We start from the raw sequence: 24,201 nt of genomic DNA on the forward strand, positions 1-24,201 counted from the left end.
CTGTTAAAAAAGTAGCGAATGATAATTGGGATGTCATGTAGGTTGAGGGGAAAGGTGAGGGGTGCTTCTCTTAGGCAGCTCCACAGGGAGGGGAGGTTATTTTTGTAACTATTGGAAGCATGATGATATTGTAAAAAAAAATACCAAAAAAAGTTCATGGAAAGGGTAATGCAAGTTGAGATATGTTAGTTACTAATTTCTTTGGTCTGAGCCAATGTAAAAATTGCAAATTTTTCATCAAGATAGAAAAATAATGCTGTGAGCTATTTGTGTGTTCAGTTGGAGGTGACATCCTTGTTGCCTATCCAGGCCCTGATTCACTCCTCCTTTCATATTAATTTGTTGGTGCATGTTGTCACCTACACGGTTTTTCATCACCCAGTACAGCTTTTCATTCTTCTTCAGTTGTTTTGAAATTTGAGCCACGATCAGTTGTAGTTTCTTTCTTGGAAATGTCAATCAGTTGAATATGATGTCAACAGACAATTCTTCCTCTCAGTGCTTCTATCTCTCAAGCATCTGCATGAATTGTCTCTGTCTCTCTTCTTTCCTATCATTACCTCTTACCTCAAATGTTTTGTCATATCTAGGAGCAGTTAGACAGACTAACTCCCAATCACCGAACCTGTGACTTTGTGCCTTTTTCTCACCTCACATTTCACGCCATGCCTTTGTCATGACTCCAGAATAGTTTAATCCTAGGTCTGCTAGAGTATAACATGATGACAGAAGAAGTCTCCCCAGCATGATTGCAAGTAATCCGATGTTCATGGGACATTAAATATTCCAAAGACTCTCTCACCATTGCTATTTGGGGGCAGTTTGAGTTGACAACAGTTTTCCTCCACTTCTGGGTGCCTCCAAAAACCTGCCCCCATGTCCAGAGAATTCTAGTACGTTGAACTCCTTGGCTTGCATGTCAACCCCTCAGAACCCTAGGACCTCAGCACACTAGGAATGGTGACAATATGCCGGGACATTCTAGAGTTCTGTGTGTTCATACACAGAATTACACAAATGCTGTTTTAATTAAAGCCATGAGGCTTGTTTTAACGATGCTCAGAAATCAGTGGAAATCCAGGACTGGAATAGTCAGTGTCTTCAGTCAACTGTGAAGTAAACTCTAGTCCTTTCTAGAAGCTGGCATGGCTAACGCCAAGCCATCTGCTGTCTCCTCTTAGGACAGCTAGAAAAGTAAAGTAGATTTGTAAATCTTATGAAATATTCATGTAGGATTCTATACCATGTCATTGGACTTATACTTTTAGAAAAGTCATGAAACGTATGCCACTTTTAAAGATTAGAGTTCATGCTCAAAAGAGAGTTTGAGGAATAAAGTGCATCCATGACAAGTTTGCCAATATATGGCCTTTTAAACAGAAAATGTGAAATAAAAGATGGTGAAATTACTTATGACTGTTGCTAAAGATTTGGCAGGCTTTATTTCATATCTTGATAAATCATCCAAACACTGAACAGCATTTGTATTCAACTGATATAGAACTAGAATTAATAGGGTAATGTTGTCCAAGAGTGTATATTATTAATTATTAATAGCATGACATTACTTTCCCTGATGGAGACATTTAATATCCTGGAATCAGAGCGTAGAGTAATATACTAGAAAATAAGTGCTATTGCTCTATCATACCCCCGTACAGAGCCACCTACACACAATATTGTCATCTTTCTCTTTCCATCATTTATTCATTCCCTCTTTGGAGTTGTCACCTTCTGCCCAAAGTAATGAACAAAATAAGTGTCATAATGGCTCCTTTGTACGCTGGTACAGGGTCATGTACCCATTAAATGCTCACTAAATTGATCTCATAATAAGGGAATTTGGGGGAAATTCTCCAACCACTACTAAGAGATGCAGTAGACTGTACTGGTTAAAAGCTGTTTTAGTTTGGGTCCCCCCAAAAGCAGACCCTGAGACAAGGATTTAGGTGCAAGTAATTTGTATAGAAGTTGATTCCAGGAGGCACTGAGAGAGAGTTAGGAAAGGGAGTTAGAGAAGGGAGGAGAGCCAATAAAGGGTAAATGAATGATCCAGTTACCTGTGTGAGCAGCTGAGGCACATTCCTGCCTGGGACCCTCTGAGAGACTTGTGGAGCATACCTCAGAAGCATTTGAGGGAGGAGCAAGCAAGCGGGGCTCTTTGTTTCCTAACTCCTGTCCTCATTGACTGAGTGTCACTTCTATGAGGTTAAATTTCTGTGCACAGGTCAAATGAATTCCAGTGGCCAGGGAAGGCCCTCATGCAGAGATATGCAAGAAGCCCGTGGGCATGCGGGGAAACTATCTGCAGGGGACCTTCCAGGTGGGCATGTGGGGGGACTATCTGCAGGTGTTCTCCTAGGTGGGCCAAGGGGATATGAGTGGGGTATTAACCACATCAGCTGCAAGAACTCTCATCAGATTTGATTCACATCCTCACTCTGAAACTGGCTAGCTGTTTGGTCTTGGACAAGTTAGTTAATCTCTCTGTGCTTTGATTTCTTTATCTCGGAGAATAATAATAATAGCACACAAGTAGTGGCAGTTCCAGGTCTAGAGGTGCTAGGAAGGAGTGCTTAAGGACTGTCTAGAAGTTGCATTTCCATAGTCAGCACACGGTTTTTTTGTTTGGTTTTGTTTTTTGTCTGATAAGAATGCATGTTTATGTGGGGTGGTTGATGGAGAATACAGGGTTGCTAAACTTCCCCCAAGCTAGCTCCATGAGCCTGCCATTATGCTTACCTTATAGAACTACTGTAAAGATAAAATGCCTGTAAAGCAAATGTGATTGCATTACTCCCCTGATTAAAACTCTTCAATGGTTTCCCACTGCTTTCAAGAAAAAGACCAAAATCTCTTAACACAAGGTACAAGACCCTGTAAATGCTGGCCCCTCCCTATCTCTCAAACATGCTTTCCTACTTTGCTCCTCCTCTCTTCTTTAAGTTCCTTGGATGTACTGTGTATCTGTTTGTCATAGGATCTTTGCATCTGCTGTTCCTTCTGGAATGTTCCTCAGCCCTCACATCTGCAGGATGACCTGAACTTCTACCACTGGGACCCCCCCCCCCCCTTTAAGGTAAGGTTCCCACTCTTCTCATTGCTTGGCCAGCTCTGCCTCCACCCCACTACTACCCCCACTCTCCCATCACCCATTATCCTCCCTGGGTGGCAGGGAGTTGATTTCCAGGTGCCTTAAACTTCAGCTTCCCAACACAAAAGCCATACCTAGGCTCGGGGTGTAAAACGCAGAACACAAAGTCTTCTTGAGATGGGAAAAGACAACGCCTCCTTATTCACTCCGACAGCACTAAGAACAAACACAAATTAATATCCTGCCATAATTATCTCATCAAAAGCCAGTTTCATTTCTTACTCGTATTCGTTCATTACTAATGTAGGAAAAAATTGTGTAATGCGTAAAATTCCTCCTATATATGTTTCATCTTTGTAAAATATTATTATTCTTCAGTGAAAATTTTCACAGTTCATTGACCATGGGCCTTTTCTGAGTACATTTCAAGCAATGAAACTATTTGCTAATATCTGTTCTTCTTTCAGTTCATCCAGAAAAAAATATTGAACTATCAGTTTTTCTGAAGGATGGAAATAAATACAGATGGAAAACAGGAGACATTATGGCTGACACATTAACTTTTTTTTCTGTGTTCAAAAGAATCTCCTAAGAGCCTCTGCAGTGTGACTTCACTGCTGGCTTCCTGCTAAAACTCAGTTGGCAACAATGAGCTATGTGATTTTTTTTTTAAATACATATAAATACTGAATAAAATGATTAAAATGTTGAGGAATGTTTGTGCTGTCCCACAGAAACTTTATCACAGGGCTCCTTCATCTGAAAAGGCTAAAGATTAGTGTTTATCAATCCTTTCATGGAAGTGTTTGTGTTTTAAGTGGGTTTTATTTTATTTTTTTTGTCCTGGCAGGGACTGGGCTACTTTATTATTTAATTATTTAATTTATTTATTTATTTTTTATTTATTTTTGGCTGTGTTGGGTCTTCGTTGCTGTGCATGGGCTTTGTCTAGTTACGGCGAGTGGGGGCTACTCTTCATTGCAGTGAGCAGGCTTCTCACTGAGGTGGCTTCTCTTGTTGCGGAACACGGGCTCTAGGTGCACTGGCTTCAGTAGTTGTGGTGCACGGGCTCAGTAGTTGTGGCTTGCAGGCTCTAGAGAGCAGGCTCAGTAGTTGTGGCACAAGGGCTTAGTTGCTCCATGGCGTGTGGGACCTTCCCGGACCAGGGCTCGAACCTGTGCCCCCTGCATTGGCAGGCGAATTCTTAACCACTGTACCACCAGGGAAGCCCTAAGTGGGTTTTAAAATCAGAATCTTTTTTTTTTTAATTTTTATTTATTATTTATTTATTATGTTTATTTTTGGCTGTGTTGGGTCTTAGTTTCTGTGTGAGGGCTTTCTCCAGTTGCGGCGAGCGGGGGCCACTCTTCATCGCGGTGCGCGGGCCTCTCACTATCGCGGCCTCTCTTGTTGCGGAGCAGAGGCTCCAGACGCTCAGGCTCAGTAGTTGTGGCTCACGGGCCCAGTTGCTCCGCGGCATGTGGGATCTTCCCAGACCAGGGCTCGAACCCGTGTCCCCTGCATTGGCAGGCAGATTCTCAACCACTGCGCCACCAGGGAAACCCCTAAAATCAGAATCTTTAAAACATTGTTATTATTGGCAGTGATGGAATTAGAGAAATTCAGTGACTTTTTAAAAAATTAATTTATTTTTGGCTGAGTTGGGTCTTCGTTGCTGCACACGGGCTTTCTCTAGTTGTGGTGAGCAAGGGCTACTCTTCGTTGCGGTGCGCGGGCTTCTCATTGTTGTGGCTTCTCTTGTTGCGGAGCACGGGCTCTAGGCACGCGGTCTTCAGTAGTTGCAGCACGCAAGCTCAGTAGTTGTGGTGCATGGGCTTAGTTGCTCTGCGGCATGTGGGACCTTCCTGGACCAGGGATCAAGCCCGTGTCCCCTGCATTGGCAGGCAGATTCTTAACCCTGCACCACCAGGGCAATCCCAATTCAGTGACTTTTGAAAGGCCTTCAATCAAGTTGAATCCCACAGGTTCTTAGGAATATATCTCTCTAGGTTGGGACAAATAGCAAGTTTTTGCTACTGTTTTTAAAATCATTGTTTTTTGGTGGGCAAATGGACCCCAATTCTGGCTGTTTCCAACACTGTCATTGGTGATCAGTGCAACTTGCTTCCATCTGCATAAGCAGGACTGGTGGGAGGAGCCCTCCTATGGGGTGATTGCCTGGGTTGCCAGGACCCAGTCCCTGTGAGGGGCCCACCAGAGAGAGCTTTGCTGGCCTCTTTCCAAAGTTATACCTTTGGGTTTGTGGTTGGGTGAAGTATTACTTGTGCTGTGTTGGCTCAGTGTCTGGCTGTAGACAGAATATGCCTCCCCCCAGTCCCATTCATAGAGAATGTTTATATTTTCATGTGTCTGCTTTCCCACCTACCAAAAACATGGGCACAAAAATCATAAAAGAGTCTTATCTACCATTCACCCATTCTTTTAATAAATAAATAAATATGCACTGAGCACCTTCCCAAGGACAGTATTACTTGGCGTTGCAACTGGCTGCCCATGTTAGCCTGAGGCTGACAAACTACTTAACGTCTCCCATTCTGTCAACAAGAATGACCATCCTAGGGCCACCCCAGGCCAGCTCTTTTTGACCTCTCCATTCTACCTTGTCTTCAGCTTTCTTGGTTTCTCAATATCCCACTCCCCTACCCAATTTTACCCCCATTTCTTGGTCTGTCTTTTCTTGCCATACTGGTTTTGCTATTTGGAACCCATATAGGACACAAGTCTAGGGCTCCGGCCTCTAATGTAATAAACCACTTTTTTTCTCCAGAGTAGCCTGGAAGTTCTTTGATGTCAGGGATATATTTTTTCCTCTTTGTGTCCTCAGAGCACAAAAATGTACCTAATACATGGCAGCATCTGGAAATATTGCTGGAAGAAAAAAAATGAATGTGGCTATATGACACATTCAATTACCAGCAATGTATCAATGCCAAGTCTCACACACCCCCTTTCCCACTGACTGTGCTCCATTATTAGAGAAAAAAAAGAGACCAGAGATGGGGGTAGAGAGACTTTCTTTTCTAGAAGTCAGAGGCTCTGTGCCATCCATGCTGATGTGTTTACTTTCATTGGAATTCTTTGTGAACTGTTGTCTCCTTCTCCAGTAAAAATGAAATTTCACCATGAATTCCACTTTCTTTCTTTTTAGGAATCATCCTCTTTGGCAACGCTACCTTGATTCCTCCCTGAGCCTCTTATTTTTTATTTTTAGTAAAAAGACCATCATTTTCAGACTCAGTGCCCTTGGAAGTGACCCTGTCCCTTCAAGCCACAGACTCTTCTCTCTGTTTACTTCTGGCATCAGCCACCAGTGCTCTCTGTAGTGATAGGACCTGTGGCCCAAACTGCTATATATGTAAATTCTACAGTAATCTCTTCAACTCATACTGACCAAGTCACTGAGATGACTGTCAGCTCATGGCTGCCAGGTCAATCATTATATTCAACTTTCATTTACCAACCATCCCACTCTGATATGATTTTTCTCCTGGAAACTTGCAAATATTTCAAATCCTGCATTTATATTTTGACACATTCATCCCACCTGTCTCTCATCAACCCACAGTGAGTTTTAGACAGAATCTTTTTGCCACAGTTCCTGCCTTAGGAAATGATGACATGCAAACCCAAGCTAGGTCTGTCACACGTATTCCTTTGGTGTGACGTGTGGGTGGACTATGGTGACATTAAATAGGCCAGAGGCATGGCAGACAGGCTTTAGGCTAACTTCCTTATTCTTAAGGAAATTTTATCAAGAACTTACAGGCTTATATAACTATATTTGGTATCTAGGTGAAGTTGGAAAAGAAGAATTTTGAAATTAAAAAAAAGCTCATAAAATCATTTAGTGACATTTTCTAATATACAGATGAGAACAAAGCAAGCTCAGAGAAGTTGAATGAGTAGATAGTGACAGGATCAGTAATAATTATGGATTTTCCTTTAGTAAATTGGGGATTTAGTGGGACACAAATACCCAGAATTCCTGGGGCCTCTTGTAACAAGCAAGGCACAACTATATCTTCTATTGAGCACAAAGACCCATTTCCTTTCTGTGGACTCTTCACAGTTCAGCCTAAAGCAGTGGGAATGACATACCAAAAACTGGATTGATATTACAGCTATGCAGAAAGGCTATTGTAAATATAGTTTAAATCCAGTTTAAATCCATAATTTGTAGAGAAAATTATGTAGAAGGGTTTCTTTAGCACATTTAAAAGTGAAAGACGATAGTAGCTACAGAAGCAAGAAGCACAAGAGTAATGGCAGAAGCGTCAGCACTGACTACTACGCAAGCATGGAAAACAAGTCGTTATGGAAAAGAGTCAAGAGAGAATTTGTAACACAAAAAAAATGCTGAGATTCTTTCTTTTTCTTTTTAAATTGCAAAAAAAAATTGCAAGCAGCAACAACAACAAAAACAACAAAACCTGTACTAAAGGCTAAAACCAGATGCAGAATTGTTTACTAAGAGACCAGAGGAAGATATCAAGGGCTGGTCAGCAGCTCAACAATGTCAGCAATGACTCAGGCTCTTACACTTTTTCTCCCCCTCATTCCTCAGCATGTTGACTCCATCCTATGCTTACCACCTATGATCAACATGGTGGTCCAACCATCTTTTCCCTTACGTTGGCGCCACAAGTAATAAAGAAAAGGACAGTACAATGCAGCTAGCTCTCCTTTTATGGCTATCTTTTTATAAGGAGGTAAAATCTGTCCCAGGAGCTCTTAGCAGCTACCTATCCATTTCATTGGCCAGACTGGGCAACATGGCCACACTTAGCTGTAAGGAAAGCTGGGCCCATGAATAAGGGACAGAAAGGAATGGGATTCCATAACTGGCTTAGATTTATAATCTTTCGTCTGTTGGGGTGGTGAAGGGGCCTAACTTCTCTGAGGTCGATGGATTTTCTTCCACAAAATCAGGGCTCTGTTAGTAAGGGAAAGACAGGATATTAGGTAGGATACAATGAGTAAGTCTATAAACATGAAGTACTTGCTTTACGAAGAAACTGAATTTAGGAGTTACTACCATTAGACAATATCTCTTACAGGCCTTTGTCTTCTGGTCTTCATGGCTTGGGGTTACTGAAGCGAGCCTGCACTTCCTTCAGGAGGCTTTTTCTTTTTGCTATTCAGGTCTGCATGAAGTCTGAAAATGCCTTACCTGTATATTTTTCTTTTGAATCTTAGTCCTTATATATCAGTTAGGTATGGTGGAAGAAATAGACCCAAAATAAAGTGACTTTAAAAAGGGAGTGGCTTCTCTTGGTGGGAATGTAAATTGGTGCAGCCGCTATGGAAAACAGTACGGAGGTTCCTCAAAAAACTAAATATAGAGCTGCCATATGACCCAGCAATCCCACTCCTGGACATATATCCAGACAAAACTATAATACAAAAAGATACATGCAATCCTCTGTTCATAGCAGCACTATTTACAATAGCCAAGACCTAGAAACAACCTAAATATCCATCGACAGATGAATGGATAAAGAAGATGTGGTATATTATGGAATATTACTCAGCCATAGAAAAGAAAGAAATAATGCTATTTGCAGCAATATGGATGGAGCCAGATATTATCATACTAAACAAAGTAAGTCAGAAAGAGAAAGACAAATATCATATGATATCACTTATATGTGGAAGCTAAAATATGACACAAATGAACATAATCTATGAAATAGAAGCAGACTCACAGACATAGAGAACAAACTTGTGGTTGTCAAGGGGGAGGTGGCGTGGGGGTAGGGAAGGATTGGGAGTTTGGGATTAGCAGATGCAAACTATTATATACAGGAAGGATAAACAACACGGTCCTAATGTATAGCACAGGGAACTATATTCAATATCCTGTGATAAACCATAATGGAAAAGAATATGAAAAAGAATATATATATGTATAACTCAATCACTTTGCTGTATAGCAGAAATTAATACAACATTGTAAATCAACTATACTTCAATAAAATTTTAAAAAAGAGAGTGGCTTATCTCTCTTGGAGCAAGTGCAGAGGTAGATAGTTCAGAGCTGGTATTGTGGCTCTGTCCACAAAGTCCTCAGGGTTACAGGCTCCTTCTATCTCATTGCTTTCCCATAAGCCTCTGAAGGTTAAATTATGAACCAAGTTGGCTACTCTAGGAGTAGCCAACACATCTGCATTCCAGTCAACAGGAAGGAGGATGGGAAGAAAACAAACTCATGTTCTATCTATTTTATAAGGGATGCTACATTATACTTACTCTTACTGCCAATTAACCAGCACTTAGTCACAGGGCCACATCTAGCTGCAAGGGAGGCTGGAAAATATTGTCTTTTTTCTGAGTGGTCATGTGTCCAGCTAAGATAGGATATTCTATTATCTAAAATGTGAGGGATTCTATTTCTGTGAGGAAAAGAGCCTGGATATTGAGGGATAGCCACCAGTCTCTGCCTTCTCCTCCTTGATCGTATTTAGTTCACCTGGGCCAAGTCAGAAATTCTCTTGAAATTAAATCCAATGCACTAAATCTCAGTGGGAATATTAACAGATTTCATGGAGCTGATAGCATCAGAGGGAAAAATAGTCATTAATGAAAAGCATATCTGAAACCAGGCTATATGCACTCCAATTATTCAGACCTTATGAAAATACAACAGCTTGTGGCATGAATAAATACTCAAAAATATGAGTTTTAGAACTGAAAGACTAAAGATTTTCAGGAGCTATTGAATGAATACAAGATGTTAACTTTGCTTCTGTGAAGCATTGATTTTGTGTATATTAACATGAAATCAAAATTATACTTACACCAATAATTTTCATCAAAAAAAGTATTTTCTAGAAAACTATTTTTTAAATGGATCATGGCAGCATTATAAATAGAAGTCTCTGAACACTCTTGGACCCAATCAAAAATACTTTTCTTTTGTGAGAAATTCATGAGAAATTTTCTGATAGACTTTTGAGATTTAGCTTTAAGAAGTAATATGCAAAGTAAGGTAAGCCAAAGTGGGGCTAGGGGTATATTTTCCCTTCAGTTGCTGGCCTGGATATTTTACATTTACAAGTTTGATGGGTTCTTCTCCATCTAAAGATAAATACTATATTTAAAAATGTCTGAAGACTGAAGCTACAAAAGCAAAACTAGAGATAGAGAGTAAAAAAAAGACAGTGAGTTTTGATTCTTTAAATTTTCATTTTTTTTCCCAAGATAACTTTATTTTATTTATTTTTTCATGTTTGAAAATGAAACATTTATTGCTGTGTTTATGTACCAAGTATATAAACTGACTTCATTTACCTTTTTCTACGTATTTTGAGGTATAAGAAACTGACATTAAAATATCAGGGTTTTTAAAATCTTTCAAATTAAAACCAAAACACCTCCTCTGTAGGAAAGATGGCACTTACATAATTATAATTTCAAGTGTTGTGCAAATAATCTTCAAGAACACACACCATATTTTACATAAACCAGAGTCTTAGAAATTGATTTCTTTTAAAAAAAGATTACATTTTTTCATAACAATTTATTTTGCAAAAGCTGACTTTTCCTACATAACCATGAGAAACAGATAGAAAGAAAAAAAGACAATGGAAGGGGATCTTTATTTTTATGAGTACAAATATAACAAAGTGTCAGTTGAAGCATGGTGGTGATTGGTACTCTATGAATGACTCAGAAAAACAAAATAGCTCATATCTAGTGGTTTGCTGTCTTGGCTCTAGTTGTTTGTTTTAACTGCCACATACAGAGTTTTAAGTGCACACTTTTCTAGTTTTCTGAGTTCTTTTTACCCCAAATCATCAAAATGAGAAAACTTCTGCATCTAAACCAACTTTTTGTAACTTGTTAATATCAGAAATGACCATGCTCGTGACTGCAATCCAAGTTTTAAAATTCTGTTTGAAATCTTTAATATAAAACATAGTACTTTCTGGAGCAAATTTCATTATGCCAATTTAGTGCCATGATCAATTTTATATTATAGTTAAACTGTCCTGTTTTTCCATTTTTACTAAAATCATTTTAGCTGGAATCAGTTCCAGTTCTTTTACATTTGAAGTTATAATTCAGTATTATTTTTTCTCTTCATGAAATATACTAGCCATTGGAGCTTCTGACATCATGAACTTTCTTTTGTGGGTAATTAACCAAGGCCAATTTTTTTTTTTTTCTGCACAAACTTTGTAGATCTAAATTTTGACAAGAATATTTGATTTTTACATCAACTTTTACTAAATGACAAACTTTACCTTGTCTGTTTTTCTCGGCTTTTTCAGTTTTCAATGTTACCAATCAGTAGTTCTTCTTCAGCCTGTGTTTATTCTATAATAAAATTGTGTCCAGTTTTAGTCAATGTTAATTTCATTTTGTATTGATTATTTTTATCAAGTCCAGTTTTTCCTGTCAATCTAGCTGCAGTATTCTTGGTATTCAAATAGCCATGCCAGGGAATTCCTTGGCGGTCCAGTGGGTAGGACTCCACGCTTTCACTGCCGAGGGCCGGGGTTCAATCCCTGGTCGGGGAACTAAGATCTGGCAAGCAGTGTGGAGCTGCAAAAAAAAAAAAAGAAAAAAAATAGCCAGGCCAAAAAACCAATAAAAAAAGTGATAAGTAACTACTCTGACAAATTTGGTGGCTTTATGAAACAGAATTTGAGAATGGAACAGAGCCTAGGAATCACCTAGTTCAATCCTTTCATTTAACAAGTGAAAAAACAGGTGTAGAGAGGTCAAGTGACTTGCCAGAGAGAGATAAGAAAGGCTTGAGCAAAGGTAGTGATTAGTTAGAGTGGAGGTGATGGGCAGATGTGATAAATATTGAAGAGATCAAGATCAGGACAAGGAGAGGAACAAATCTGGGATGATCCTGGATTTCAGGCTTGGGTGAGTGTGTGGACATTGATGCTGTTAACTGAGACAGAATACTTGAGTAGGTTAGGTTTGGGGGCCAGGGTAGATAATGAGTTCAGTTTTAAATGTCAAGTTTGAGATGCCACCTGGATATCTCAGTGGAATCTGAGTACTTCAATAAGAAATTTTGAAAGGCTTGGGTGGTGAGATAGGCTTGGGAGTTATCAGCTTACAGGTGATAGTCACATGAAAGTAGACAAAAATCACCATCCTGGGAAGATATCCATCAAGGAGGCAAAGCTGTAGCTTGCTGGCCTCATCTGGCCTGCAGATGCATTTTGTTTGGTCCAAAAAAAAGTTCAACAAAATTTGAATTAGTGACCAACATTTGAAATTTGAGAGATTTCATGTACCTGCATATTGATTTGTCTTTAAAAATGGGAGGATCTGATTATCACTGGGAAAGGTTGCTGGTTGGCAAAAATCAATTAGAGCTGAGTAGGGACCATGAGCTCCAGTTCTTCATAGTCTCTCTCCACGAGGTTCACTCCTTTGTGTTCACTGCCTGGGCACTGTAGGCTTTTGGGTTTGCAGCCCCTGATGTAGCATAAGAAGATCAAGGGGTAAAGAGTTAAGGAAAAGGAAAGGAAAAAGGAGCCCCTTGTTGGAAACTGAGGGGAGATGATCAGGAAGGTAAGAGGAGAACTGAGAGGGCTTGGTAACAAAGAAGCAAAGGGATCAGGGTTGAAAAGAGGAGGAGAAAATCTTGTGAAGTATTAGAAATTGTCTTAGCTGTGTTATCCAGCTATTTGCACAAGCCCAAAATTTAGGAGTCATTTTGACACCTTTCTTTTCCTTATGGCCTTATCTAATCTATCTCCAAGTCTGTCATATCTACCTCCAAATTATTCCTTAAATTTGTTCACTTCTCTCCATCATTTCTTACCTGATCATTGCAAAAGCAACTGTTCTCTTTGAACCCTTTCTCGACTCCAAATCGTTTATTCTTATATACAGCAGGCAGGGTGATCTTATAAAACCAGACCCTGTCACTTGCATGTTTAAAACTCTTCACTGGTTTCCCATTATAGTTAAAATAAAATCCATGCCTCCTGCAAAGGAAGGCTTTGCGAGATCAGAACTCTCTTTGCCTTTTTAATCTCATCTTCTATTCTTCCCCTAGCCTATTTTCCCACTTTCTCAAGGGCACCACTACATTCTGTCCCCTCCCCATAGTTTTCCATCATTCTCTTGGTTGTTCTTGCTCCAGATCTTCATAGAGCTGGTCTCTTCCCTTCTCAGTTTAATGAGCCTCTTCATAGGGCACTTCTCTGACATCCTCCTTTAGTTTTTGAGTAACTTACATGAATTTTTTGGTTTTTAAGTGAAAATAAAAGTTATGTTTACGCTATACTGTAGTCTATTAAGTGTGCAATAGCATTATGTAAAAAAAAATACATACCTTAATTAAAAATACTTTATTGCCAAAAAATGCTAATCATTATCTGACAATGGCAGGGTTGCCCAGTGACATAAAGTGAAGTGCAATAAAATGAGGTACGCCTAAAATATCTTTGTTGAGTTATTCAACGTTTGCTTTCTCCATGAGGAAGCATAGTGTCTGTTTTGTCATCGCTGTATCCCAGATTCTGTAACAGTGCTTGCCTGGAACACAATAGGACTTAAACTGTGCTGGAACGAACGAGTATACAAACAAGAGTTATATACAGAAGAGGAAGAGCAAAATAAAGAATAAAAAGTCCATGTCTGTATTTCAATACTTTTTTTTTCTTAAGTGCCTATAAGATTTTGCAACTAGGAGTAGGTGGGTAAGAGAGCGACCCTACAAAATCCAAAACAAGCCTTTTTCACGCCTTCCCAAGCCCGAGGCAGCTCCGCGCCTGCGCAGACCTCCACTGCCCCCCCAACGTTGTACTCAAGGGGGCGGGGCCAGGCGGACGGCGGCTCGGGCGCGTGAGGATGACGTCACTCGGCGCGTGCCCGGGTAGCCCGTGGTAACACCTAGTCTGCGGAAGTGGAGAAGAGCTGGCAGGCGGCTGAGACAGGTAACCTGAGCGCTCACTGTTGGGTCCCTGCCTTCCTCTCCAGCGGCAACTGGATGGCTGCGGGGTCAGCAGCGTCCCGTTTTGAAGGCAGCCAGGAGCCCACCCCTACCCTCATCTTTCTTGATCAGCTGGGTCCCCATTCCCTTTCAGTCCTCCCAGACTCCTGAAGCTGAACCAGTTCTGGGGACTGGGCTGAGCCTGCCACTTCTCTCCGCCCCCACCCTCGGGTGGTGATGGGCTCTGACGCTCCTTTCCCCGGTGGCACAGGCATTTCCCAGACTTCAGTTGCCGCCTCCTTCCTCTGTTGCCTCCAAGGCCCACCTAACCCGCTTCTCTCTGCTCCTAGCCCCACAGGGCTCATCTCCAATCTTGTTTAAGGAGACAGAACAGTTTCCGATTCTGTTCATTTCCACTTGCAGTAACACCCGGCCACCTTCCCTCCTCCCCGAGGATCCTTACTGAGAGCACCAAGTTTTGAGTTATTGTGTCCCTAAGGAGCATTCGTTCACTCTCAGTCTGGAGTTTTGCTCATTAAGGCATTTGTTTGTTGGGTAAGGGGGTGGCGCAGTAATGTGAAAATTTATTGCTATAATAAATGATCCACATGGCATCCAGTCAACCGTCGAGATAGATGAAACAGTTACAGCATTTCATTAAAATGCTCCTGTCCTGTATTTCTTTTTTGTTTTCAAGCAATGATGAGAATTATCCTCGCAAAGGTAGCCGTCAAAATAAATAAGCAACAGTACCCAACTAGGAATGTATAGACCGCCAAAAAATGATAGGAATCGTATTGTTGATAAAGGAATGCGGGTTATTACAAGACCAACCAGAAAAGATATGGGTGGAGAAACAGATTCCGATGTTTTCTGTCTCATTTGATGATTTGGTTTTGTATTTTCTTTTACTTTAATATGCTCCATTTTTGAATAGGGCATATGGTACTGTACATACTGTAATTCTGAGAAGCCTATGAATGACTTGCTAATTGGTAAGATTAGGCTCTTACATTTGGGGGACAAAGTAGAAAAAGGTTAGGGAATAATAGTAGTCACTCTTTGTTGACCATCTGCTATATCCCTGTGTACAGCACTGTGTTCAGCACTTTGCATGTGTTTTTTCCTTAGCTCACACAAGGGACTGTGTTCAGCACTTTGCATGTGTTTTTTCCTTAGCTCACATAAGAACCTTGTGAGTTAGGAATTAGTATCCTCAACTTACAGAGAAGGAAACTTTGGCTCAGGTATGTGAAATTAACTTGCCAAAAATTCATAGTAACTATACTGGTGGAGACAAGCTTGAAGTTCAGTTCTATGTATGAGTTGAAAGCCTGTACTTTTTTTATAACTCACTGTGATTGATCAGATTCTAGGCTTTTTACAAGAATGACACAATTCTATGAGTTTATTCACTCATCTATCCAAATGATTTGATACTTTCTAATATCTTTAGTATTAAGTTCTTATATACCTAGAATCAAAACACCTGGAAACCTTAATTTATTTATGATCCCCCTACACACACACACACCACACACATACCATATTTTTCATTAAGAATGAGATAATTGGCAAATAAGATTGCTCAGTACCTTTCTGTTTGGAGCTCTCAGGGAATGAGTAATTTTGGACAGGTGAAAGTTTTACCCCTTTAGAAATGAAAATCATATTGACAGTTTTGGATGGAAAAAATTTAAATGCACTAAATAATTCTTTGCCTTCTAAAACAGTAAGTATACTGAACATATTTTAACTTTTCCTTAGGTCTCAGAGCAATCATTATGAATCTCATTTATTGTTGTGTTGTGATTTGGTGATTTCCTCAGAACTTTTGTTATATTTGGCCCCCAAACTGCTTTGCATTTTGAGTTTTCCTAGACTTTATGTAGTCTACTCCTTAATATCACCAAGAGATTGTAAACCATAGCAATTAAAATTAAGGACCAGGAAAGCACACTTGCAGGATTCCAGTCCTTGCTCTGCCACTTACTAGTAGGACAGTGAGCCCAGACAACATGGTTGACCCCTCTACACCTCAGTTTCCTCATTTGTAAAATGGGAATAATAAGAATACTTGTCGTCTGAGGTTGTTGTGAGGGTAATGTGAGTTAGTAGTATATGTAAAGAGGTTGTAACAAACCGGGCATATTCTAAGAGCCATGTAAGTGTTTCTAATATTATTATTAGTCTGGTTTTGGCTTTTCATTCTTTGAATATTGCATTCTAGTTCTTTGAAAAATTTTTTTCTAATTTATTTTTTTAATTGACGTACAGTTGATTTACAATGTTCTGTTATTTTCAAGCGTACAGCAAAGTGATTCAGTTATACTTACATACATATATTCTTTTCCATTATAGATTATTACAAAACATTGAATATAGTTCCCTGTGCTATACAGTAGGTCCTTGTTGTTAATCTATTTTATATGTAGTAGTATGTATCTGTTAATCCCAAACTCCTAATTTATCCCTCCTGCCTCTTTCGCCTTTGGTAACCATAAGTTTGTTTTCTGTGTCTATGAATCTATTTCTGTTTTGTAAATATGTTTATTTGTATCATTTTTTTAGATTCCACATATAGATGATATCATGTGGTATTTGTCTTTCTCTGTCTGACCTACTTCACTTAGTATGGTAATCTCTAGGTCCATCCATATTGCTGCACATGGCATTATTTCATTCTTTTTTATGACTGAGTAATATTCCACTGTACATATATACCACATCTTCTTTATCCATTCATCTGTTGATGGACCTTTAGTTTGCTTCCATACCTTGGCTATTGTAAATAGTACTGCTGTGAACATTGGGGTGCATGTATCTTTTTCAATTAGAGTTTTTGTGTTTTCTGAATATATGCCCAGGAGTGGGATTGCAGGATCATATGGTAATTCTATTTTTAGTTTTTTAGGGAACCTCCATACAGTTCTCTATAGTGGCTGCACCAATTTATATTCCCACCAACAGGGTAGGAAGGTTCCTTTTTCTCCACACCCTCTCCAGCATTTATTATTTGTAGACATTTTAATGATGGCCATTCTGACTGGTGTGAGGTGATACCTCACTGTAGTTTTGATTTGCATTTCTCTATGAAAATTGTTATTCTTTGAATAGTATTTGATATGTGGTAATTACAAGACAATTAAATTATACTAACTAGAATCCTGTATCCTAACCTGTATGTTAATTAATTAATTAATTAATTTCTAGTTTGCTGATCTCTGCTTTATTTTTTGTTTTCTTACTTTTTAACATCTTTATTGGAATATAATTGCTTTACAATGGTGTGTTAGTTTCTGCTTTATAACAAAGTGAATCAGCTATACACATTCATATATCCCCATATATTCTCCATCTTGCATCTCCCTCCCACCCTCCCTATCCCACCCCTCTAGGTGGTCACAAAGCACTGAGCTGATCTCCCTGTGCTATGCAGCTGCTTCCCACTAGCTATCTGTCTTACATTTGATAGTATATAGAGGTCCATGCCACTCTCTCACTTTGACCCAGCTTACCCTTCCCCCTCCCTGTGTGCTCAAGTCCATTCTCTGCATCTGCATCTTTATTCCTGTCCTGCCCCTAGGTTCTTCAGAACCATTTTTTTTTTTAGATTCCATATATATGTGTTAGCATACAGTATTTATTTTTCTCTTTCTGACTTACTTCACTCTGTATGATAGACTCTAGGTCTCTCCACCTCACTACAAATAACTCAATTTCGTTTCCTTTTATGGCTGAGTAATATTCCATTGTATATATGTGCCACATCTTCTTTATCCATTCATCTGTCGATGGACACATAGGTTGCTTCCTTGTCCTGGCTATTGTAAATAGTGCTGCAGTGAACATTGTGGTACATGACTCTTTTCGAATTATGGCTTTCTCAGGGTATGTGCCCAGTAGTGGGATTGCTGGGTCATATGGTAGTTCTATTTTTACTCTTTAAGGAACCTCCATACTGTTCTCCATAGTGGCTGTATCAATTTACATTGCCACCAACATTGCAAGAGGGTTCCCTTTTCTCCACACCCTGTCCAGAATTTATGTTTGTAGATTTTTTGATGATGGCCATTCTGACTGGTGTGAGGTGATACCTCATTGTACTTTTGATTTGAATTTCTCTAATGATTAGTGATGCTGAGCATTCTTTCATGTGTTTGTTGGCTATCTGTATATCTTCTTTGGAGAAATGTCTATTTAGGTCTTCTGCCCATTTTTGGATTGGGTTGTTTGTTTTTTTGATATTGAGCTGCATGAGCTGCTTGTAAATTTTGGAGATTAATCCTTTGTCAGTTGCTTCATTTGCAAATATTTTCTCCCATTCTGAGTGTTGTCATTTTGTCTTGTTTATGGTTTCTGTTGCTGTGCAAAAGCTTTGAAGTTTCATTAGGTCCCATTTGTTTATTTTTGCTTTTATTTCTATTTCTCTAGGAGGTGCGTCAAAAAGGATCTTGCTGTGATTTATGTCATAGAGTGTTCTGCCTATGTTTTCCTCTAAGAGTTTGATAGTGTCTGGCCTTACATTTAGGTGTTTAATCTATTTTGAGTTTATTTTTGTGTATGGTGTTAGGGAGTGTTCTAATTTCATTATTTTACACATAGCTGTCCAGTTTTCCCAGCACCACTTATTGAAGAGGCTGTCTTTTCTCCACTGTATATTCTTGCCTCCTTTATCAAAAATAAGGTGACCATATGTGCATGGGTGTATCTTTGGGCTTTCCATCCTGTTCCATTGATCTATATTTCTGTTTTTGTGCCAGTACCATACTGTCATGATTACCGTAGCTTTGTAGTATAGTCTGAAGTCCGGGAGCCTGATTCCTCCAGTCTCGTTTTTCTTTCTCAAGATTGCTTTGGCTATTCGGGGTCTTTTGTGTTTCCATACAAATTGTGAAATTTTTTGTTCTAGTTCTGTGAAAAATGCCATTGGTAGTTTGATTGGGATTGCATTGAATCTGTAGATTGCTTTGGGTAGTATAGTCATTTTCACAATGTTGATTCTTCCAATCCAAGAACATGGTATGCCTCTCCATCTGTTGGTATCATCTTTAATTTCTTTCATCAGTGTCTTATTGTTTTCTGCATACAGGTCTTTTGTCTCCTTAGGTAGGTTTATTCCTAGGTATTTTATTCTTTTTGTTGCAGTGGTAAATGGGAGTGTTTCCTTAATTTCTCTTTCAGATTTTCCATCATTAGTGTATAGGAGTGCAAGAGATTTCTGTGCATTAATTTTGTATCCTGCTACTTTACCAAATTCATTGGTTAGCTCTAGTAGTTTTCTGATAGTGTCTTTAGGATTCTCTGCATATAGTATCATGTCATCTGCAAACAGTGACAGCTTTACTTCTTCTTTTCCAACTTGGATTCCTTTTATTTCTTTTTCTTCTCTGATTGCTGTGGCTAAAACTTCCAAAACTATGTTGAATAACAGTAGTGAGAGTGGGCAGCCTTGTTTTGTTCCTGATCTTAGTGGAAATGGTTTCAGTTTTTCACCATTGAGAATGATGTTGGCTCTGTGTTTGTCATATATGGCCTTTATTATGTTGAGGTAACGTCCCTCTATGCCTACTTTATGGAGTGTTTTTATCCTAAATGGGAGTTTAATTTTGTCGAAAGCTTCTTCTGCATCTATTGAGATGATCATATGGTTTTTCTTCTTCAGTTTGTTAATATGGTGTGTCACATTGACTGATTTGCATATATTGAAGAATCCTTGTGTTCCTGGGATAAACCCCACTTGATCGTGGTGTATGATCCTTTAATGTGCTGTTGGATTCTGTTTGCTAGTATTTTGTTGAGGATTTTGCATCTATGTTCATTAGTGATATTGGCCTGTAGTTTTAGTTTTCTTTCTTTGTGACATCTTTGCCTGGTTTTGGTATAGGGTGATGGTGGCCTCGTAGAATGAGTTTGGGAGTGTTCCTCCCTGTGCTATATTTTGGAAGAGTTTGAGAAGGATAGGTGTTAGCTCTTCTCTAAATGTTTGATAGAATGTGCCTGTGAAGCCATCTGGTCCTGGGCTTTTGTTTGTTGGAAGATTTTTAATCACAGTTTCAATTTCAGTGCTTGTGATTGGTCTGTTCATATTTTCTATTTCTTCCTGGTTCAGTCTCAGAAGGTTGTGCTTTTCTAAGAATTTGTCCATTTCTTCCAGGTTGTCCATTTTATTGGCATATAGTTGCTTGTAGTAATCTCTCATGATTCTTTGTATTTCTGCAGTGTCAGTTGTTATTTCTCCTTTTTCATTTCTAATTCTATTGATTTGGGTCTTCTCCCTGTTTTTCTTGATGAGTCTGGCTAATGGTTTATCAATTTTGTTTATCCTCTCAAAGAAGCAGCTTTTAGTTTTATTGATTTTTGCTATTGTTTCCTTCATTTCTTTTTCATTTATTTCTGATCTGCTCTCTATGATTTCTTTCCTTCTGCTAACTTTGGGGTTTTTTTGTTCTTCTTTCTCTAATTGCTTTAGCTGTAAGGTTACATTGTTTTTTTGAGATGTTTCTTGTTTCTTGAGGTAGGGTTGTATTGCTATAAACTTCCCTGTTAGAACTGCTTTTGCTGCATCCCTTAGGTTTTGGGTCATCGTGTTTTCATTGTCATTTGTTTCTCGGTATTTTTTGATTTCCTCTTTGATTTCTTCAGTGATCTCTTGGTTATTAAGTAGTGTATTGTTTAGCCTCCATGTATTTGTATTTTTTACAGATTTTTTCCTGTAATTGATATCTAGTCTCATAGCGTTGTGGTCAGAAAAGTTACTTCATACGATTTCAACTTTCTTAAGTTTACCAAGGCTTGATTTGTGGCCCAAGATGATCTATCCTGGAGAATGTTCCATGAGCACTTGAGAAGAAAGTGTATTCTGTTGTTGTTGAATGGAATGTTCTGTAAATATCAATTAAGTCCGTCTTTTTTAATGTATCATTTAAAGCTTGTGTCTCTTTATTTATTTTCATTTTGGGTGATCTGCCCATTGGTGAAAGTGGGGTGTTAAAGTCCCCTACTATGATTGTGTTACTGTAGATTTCCCCTTTTATGGCTGTTAGCTTTTGCCTTACGTATTGAGGTGCTCCTGTGTTGGGTGCATAAATATTTATAATTGTTATATCTTCTTCTTGGATTGATCCCTTGATCATTATGTAGTGTCCTTCTTTGTCTCTTGTAATAGTCTTTATATAAAGTCTGTTTTGTCTGATATGAAAATTGCTGCTCCAGCTTTCTTTTGACTTCCATTTGCATGTAATATCTTTTTCCATTCTCTCACTTTCCGTCCGTATGTGTCCCTAGGTCTGAAGTGGGTCTCTTGTAGACAGCATATATACGGGTCTTGTTATTGTATCCATTCAGCCAGTCTGTGTCTTTTGGTTGGAGCATTTAAACCATTTACATTTAAGGTACTTATTGATATGTATGTTCCTATTACCATTTTCTTAATTGTTTGGGGTTTATTATTGTAGGTCTTTTCCTTCTCTTGTGTTTCCTGCCTAGAGAAGTTCCTTTAGCAATTGTCGTAAAGCTGGTTTGATGGTGCTGAATTCTCTTAGCTCTTGCTTGTCTGTAAATGTTTTAATTTCTCCTCGAATCTGAATGAGATCCTTGCTGGGTAGAGTAATCTTGGTTGTAGGTTTTTCCCTTTCATCACTTTAAATATGTCCTGCCACTCCCTCTGGCTTGCAGAGTTTCTGCTGAAAGATCAGCTGTTAACCTTTTGGGGATTCCCTCGTATGTTAATAGTTGCTTTTCCCTTGCTGCTTTTAATACTTTTTCTTTGTATTTATTTTTTGATAGTTTGATTAGTATGTGTTTTGGCGTGATTCTCCTTGGATTTATCCTGTATGGGACTCTCTGCACTTCCTCGACTTGATTAACTATTTCCTTTCCCATATTAGGGAAGTTTTCAACTATAATCTCTTCAAATATTTCCTCAGTCCCTTTGTTTTTCTCTTCTTCTTCTGGGACCCCTATAATTTGAATGTTGGTGCATTTAATGTTGTCCCAGAGGTCTCTGAGACTGTCCTCAATTGTTTTCATTCTTTTTTCTTTATTCTGCTCTGCAGTAGTTATTTCCGCTATTTTATCTTCCAGGTCACTTATCTATTCTTCTGCCTCAGTTACTCTGCTATTGATTCCTTTTAGAGAATTTTTAATTTCATTTATTGTGTTGTTCATCATTGTTTGTTTGATCTTTAGTTCTTCTAGGTCCTTGTTAAACGTTTCCTGTATTTTCTCCTTTCTATTTCCAGGATTTTGCATCATCTTTCCTATCATTACTGTGAATTCTTTTTCAGGTATACTGTCTATTTCCTCTTCATTTGTTTGGTCTGCAGGGATTTTACCTTGCTCCTTCATCTGCTGTGTGTTTCTCTGTCTTCTCATTTGGCCTAACTTACTGTGTTTGGGGTCTCCTTTTCGCAGGCTGCAGGTTTGTAGTTCCCGTTGTTTTTGGTGTCTGCCCCCAGTGGTAAGGTTGATTCATTGTGTTGTGTAGGCTTTCTGGTGGAGGGGAGCAGTGCCTGTGTTCTGGAGGATGAGGCTGCATCTTGCCTTTCTCGTGGGCAGGACTGTGTCCGGTGGTGTGTTTTGGCGTGTGTGTGACCTTATTATGATTTTAGGCAGCCTCTCTGCTAATGGGTGGTGTTGTGTTCCTGTCTTTTTTTTTTTTTTTTTAACATCTTTATTGAAGTATAATTGCTTTACAATGGTGTGTTATTTTCTGCTTTATAACAAAGTGAATCAGTTATACATATACATATGTTCCCATATCTGTGTTCCTGTCTTGCTAGTTGTTTCGCATAGGGTGTCCAGCACTGTAGCTTGCTGGTCATTGATTGGAGCTGGGTCTTAGCGTTGAGATGGATACCTCTGCGCGAGCTTTCGCTGTTTGATATTACGTGGAGTCAGGAGGTCTCTAGTGGACCAATGTCCTGAACTCAGCTCTCCCACCTCAGAGACACAGGCCTGACACCCGGCTGGAGCACCAAGGCCCTGGGTAGTTCAGGGTCTCTTAAGAAGTGTAGACAAACTGAAGTCTGGGATTGCAGAAATCTCAAGTCCAGTTGGGGCTGGAAAATCTGCTTCCAAGCTCACTCATGTTGTTGGCAGGTTTCAGTTTCTGGCTGGCTGTTGGCCAGAGGCTCAGTTCTTCTACCCGTATGTTAATTTATTAAATTCACTTTCATTGTGTCTTTGTAATGCAATACGCCTTTTTCTTAGAGTGTTTGGAGTAGAGCTTTCAAATATTTCCCTTTATTATATGTATTAAAATAATGGACTTTCAACTTCTGTTTGAATTTTGGGGGATATTTCAGTGTGTTAAATTATGGTTTACCAATACATGGGAACCCTCTCTACGTTTGAATTGAATGTCAGTTGATTTACACATCCCTTTCTGGTGCCCTGGGCAGGTATACTATTGCACTCATGTTATCTTGCTTCTTTGTGGATAAGTACTTCCTTATAAAACCACCATTATGCATTGGCCTCCTATAACGTATCTCCTCAGTATAGTTCTCTTTCTTTCTATCTCCCTCATGGAAGTAAAAAACAAATTGACTCTATCAACAAGGTGAAATAATGTTCCGTATGAAATTTGCAAGGTATATACCCATTTTCAGGTGTGTACTTTAAACCAAGACCAGCTAAGAGTTGATATTGACTCCTTTGATGTCCCTAGTTAGGAACTTGAGAATAAATGATCTATCCTTTATTTTAATACTATTAAGGCTGATAATCATGTTAAAACTTCTTGTTGAAAATATAGGCTATATTTTTAAAAAGTTTTTCTAAGACGGTAAAATGTATTTACATAATATAAAATTGAGTATTTTTATGTGTACAGCTCATTGGCATTAAGCACATTCACAGTGTTATTTAATTATCACCACTATCCATTTTCAGAATTTTTTTATCTTCCCAGACAGAAACTCTGTACCCATTAAACAACAACTCCTCATTCCCCTCACTCCCTGTACCATCCTGCCCCAGCCCCTGTTAACCTCTATTCTACTTTTTGTCTCTATGAATTTGCCTATTCTAGGTTCCTCCTGTGGGTGGAATCAGACACCATTTATCCTTTGTGTCTGGTTTAGTTCAACTGGCATGTTTGCAAGGTTCATCCACGTTGTAGCATGTATTAGAATTTCATTCCTTTTATGGCTGAATAATATTCCATTGTTAT

At 39.0% G+C, this 24,201-nt stretch overlaps 1 protein-coding gene and 1 long non-coding RNA gene across 8 annotated transcripts in view; one reads left to right on the forward strand and one right to left on the reverse strand.

Moving 5' to 3' along the window:
• The window catches only part of LOC309664556, a 365,050-nt gene that overhangs the window by 164,245 nt on the left and 176,604 nt on the right, over nucleotides 1-24,201 (reverse strand). The window lies entirely within an intron of this gene.
• The window catches only part of AOPEP (aminopeptidase O (putative)), a 379,363-nt gene continuing 359,846 nt past the window's right edge, over nucleotides 4,685-24,201 (forward strand). For 2 of the 7 annotated variants that reach the window (XM_082469688.1, XM_082469684.1), the window contains exon 1: nucleotides 4,685-14,028. The gene's annotated coding sequence lies outside the window, so the exon portion shown is untranslated. The remainder of the gene's footprint in view (nucleotides 14,029-24,201) is intronic. The other 5 variants (XM_082469686.1, XM_082469687.1, XM_082469685.1 and 2 more) reach the window with 4 other exon arrangements.

Source organism: Balaenoptera physalus, assembly GCF_965194825.1.
Source record: "Balaenoptera physalus genome assembly, chromosome: 7".
NCBI classification, from domain to species: Eukaryota; Metazoa; Chordata; class Mammalia; order Artiodactyla; family Balaenopteridae; genus Balaenoptera; species Balaenoptera physalus.